The 3,180-nt window shown below is 31.3% G+C and overlaps 1 pseudogene; it reads left to right on the top strand.

Annotated features, from left to right (window-relative positions):
• Positions 1 to 413: 413 nt before the first annotated feature.
• On the top strand, positions 414 to 1,981 carry LOC149551307 (large ribosomal subunit protein uL30y-like; annotated as a pseudogene).
• The last annotated feature ends 1,199 nt before the right edge of the window (positions 1,982 to 3,180 follow it).

The following is a 3,180-nucleotide window of genomic DNA, read 5'->3' as shown; positions in this document are numbered from 1 at the left end:
CACTACTACATTTGGGCTTGAATTGTGATAGCCACTTGTCACCCAAGCAACAGAACCACGAATTGGCTCCCATCAGAGGGGTGTCATACTTTTTTTTGTCATAAATTGCAACAAGAAGGGTGTACATTGCAATTGCAATAGCTAGGGCATACATCACAATTGTGACAAATAAAGTTGTTATAACTTGGAAGAAGGAAGGGGAAAGAGTTCAAGTTTCCGCTTTCACAACTATGATGTCCATGTGACAGTTGCACTATGGAAGCAATGTTGATCCATTAGTACTATCAATCATAATTGCAATGGTTTTGTGACGATTGTGTTGTGAAAGTGATGACTAGTCGTTGAAACATGCTATTGCAATTGCAATGACTAGTCAAATATTAAAAAATAAATAAACATCTATAATTTCAAATATGAGTTCTGAGGAGGTAAATCTTGTGCCTAAGTTAGTTCTCAAGAAGAGGAAAATAAATGAAGAATTGAAGAACAAGAAGAAGCGGCAATTGGAAGTTGCAAAAGTAAAAAATGCTACAAACTACAAACTGATATTTAAGAAGGTTGAAGAATATTCAAAGGAGTATATAGAGCATGTAATAAATTTCTTGATTTGTGAGTGACATGTCACCATTCCATCTAGTGTTAGGTGTGTACCTTAGTTTCTTTTTGGCAAGTTTTATATCAATTTCTGAGTCACCAAGGAGTATGTGGATCCTTAAATAAATTGTTGGGTTTTTATTGATGTGTCATCATGCCATCTAGGATTGAGGAATGTGCCTTAGTAAGTTTCTTGTGTACTTTGTGAAAAAATTCAAGAATAGGAGGTTATCAAATTAAAGAGAGAGGCAAAAATGAAAGGAGGCTTTTATGTTGAGCCATAAGATAAGCTATTGTTCATTATTTTTATTCGTGGGTAAGTAGCTAGTATGTAGTATTCATATACTTTTTACTTTCTTGGTCTTTATATAGTGATAGATTTGGTAGACTATTAGCTCTGCAGTCTATTTTTCACTAAAAAAAAATAGCAAATGTTTTTTTTCCAGATTTTATTATCATATATTTACATCTCTTCTATTTTAAATAAAGAGGAACACAAAATTATTAGTCTTCCCCAAATGCTAATAGAGGTTTTTAAGTAGTTTTTTTCATTTATTGAGTTTCTTATTTTTCTTATTTAGTACCAATGATATGCATCCAAAGACGAGAACAATTTTGTGACTTTTGTATTTCAGGCAAGTTGGTCCTTTTTTAACTTGAGATATCTCTTTTGCACTTTTTGTTTCTAAAATAGAGGTTAGTGATCACTTTTTGATGTATATACAATATTCTAGTGTTATTGACTTGCTATGGCACTTCATTTCAAATCTTCAATGGCAAATTTCTAAAAGTGAACAAAGCAACAATGAACATGTTGCATCAGGTTGAGCCATATGTGACCTTTGGGTATGTTCTTGGTCAGTTATAAGCATTATTTAGATCATGTTTTTCTTATTTCATGGATTCTTGTGTCTACTATAATTTAATTCTCTTGCTTAATTCTTTCTAGATATCCAAATTTCAAAAACATAAGAGAGCTCATTTAAAAGAGAGGTTATGAAAATGTTGATAAGCAATGGATTCCTTTGACTGGAAACTCTATTATTGAAAAGGTACTCATGTTCATGATGCATTTTTGTCTTAGCCAATATTCTTTCTTGGTGCTTATAATTTCTATCTTGTTTCTTGTGAACATGTTTTAAGAAAATATGGCATAATCTATATTGAAGATCTTATCCATAAGATTATTACTATTGGCCCCAAATTCACAAAAGTGAACAAATTTTTGTGGTCATTTAAAATTAGTACTCCATCCAATGGACTAAAGAAGAAATACAACCACTACATTGAAGGTGGTGATGCTGGAAATCATGAAAAGTCATACATTAAGATTAGACTGGTCAAGCATCCCAACATTGCACAGCCTGCTCTGAATGATATTATATAGCAAGGTTTTGATTTTAAATTCCTATGTGCTAGTAGGAATTCATAAAACCTAGTTTTGAGACAAAATTAGAAGTCCAATATTCTAATTTCATTTTTCCAATTTTGAAATAAACACAAAAAAAATCGGATCCAGATTTTGAAAAAGCTAGTTCTTGTCATACTTATACTTGTCAACCATCAAAAGATGAGAAATAGGGGGGATGCACTATTCCTACAACACATCCCCATTTCAAGAAACAATATTGTGACATGAGGCAAAGGATTATCTTCATCATTTTTGTCACTTCCTACATCTTTCACCCCCATGACACCCACAACATCAATTAAACCATGCAACAATAAGTGTTCAAGGTCCAACAATATGAGCATTGCATTGACCTTATCCTTCATTTTCTTAGAGAGAAGTCCTCTAGTATCCCTTCTATGATAAATTAAATAATGATGCAAGAACTTGAAGTCACGTGCCTCTAATGTAAATTTTATACTATCACACGCTGCAACATAGGCATGGTTATCTAGCAAAAAAAATTGATGAAAAAGCCACCAATATACCCTTTGCCTTCCCAGATATTATAGCCTTGCACAACCACCAATAAAGATACCTTCTATTAATATGTGTATGTTACATCTATTTATGATTTGTATCCTTTCATTATTTGCTTTCTTGAGATGTGATAATAATGACATTGTCTTGCAACATTATCTATGTGTTCATCTTACAAATATTGACTTCATTGATTTGATATCTAAAATGGAGGAATACTAAATGGATTTTTTATATCATCTCTTCTTAAAAAAAATGTTACGGTGAAATTGGAGAAAATTACAAATGGGAACAATGAATCATGATACTTAGTTAAACTAAGCCAAAATGGTATTGTATGATTGTAACCACATTTCAAGTAGGCATAAGAATGTTATGTAAGATACACTAACATTAAAAAATTTGTGTATCAATATAAAAGACAATCACATAAATAAAAACTTGTGTTATAATACAAACCACATACTAAAGATGCACTGCTATTCATGAAATTGTGATATTATTAACACTTTTTGTTATTCTAGATATTTATTCATAAAGGGAGATGTATACATACAAATATTCATACATAAACATGTTAAGTAGTTCAAACTAAGAGGTGATACTTAATATTTTCATATACATGAAGACATCAATGTGGTTAAAAGTGACTTTTC

The sequence above is a fragment of the Cupressus sempervirens genome, chromosome 6, assembly GCF_028749045.1.
Source record: "Cupressus sempervirens isolate cs-2001-9-10 chromosome 6, ASM2874904v1, whole genome shotgun sequence".
Taxonomy (NCBI): domain Eukaryota; kingdom Viridiplantae; phylum Streptophyta; class Pinopsida; order Cupressales; family Cupressaceae; genus Cupressus; species Cupressus sempervirens.
The sequence above is the reverse complement of the archived record's forward strand: the minus strand, read 5'-3'. Positions and strand labels throughout refer to the sequence as shown.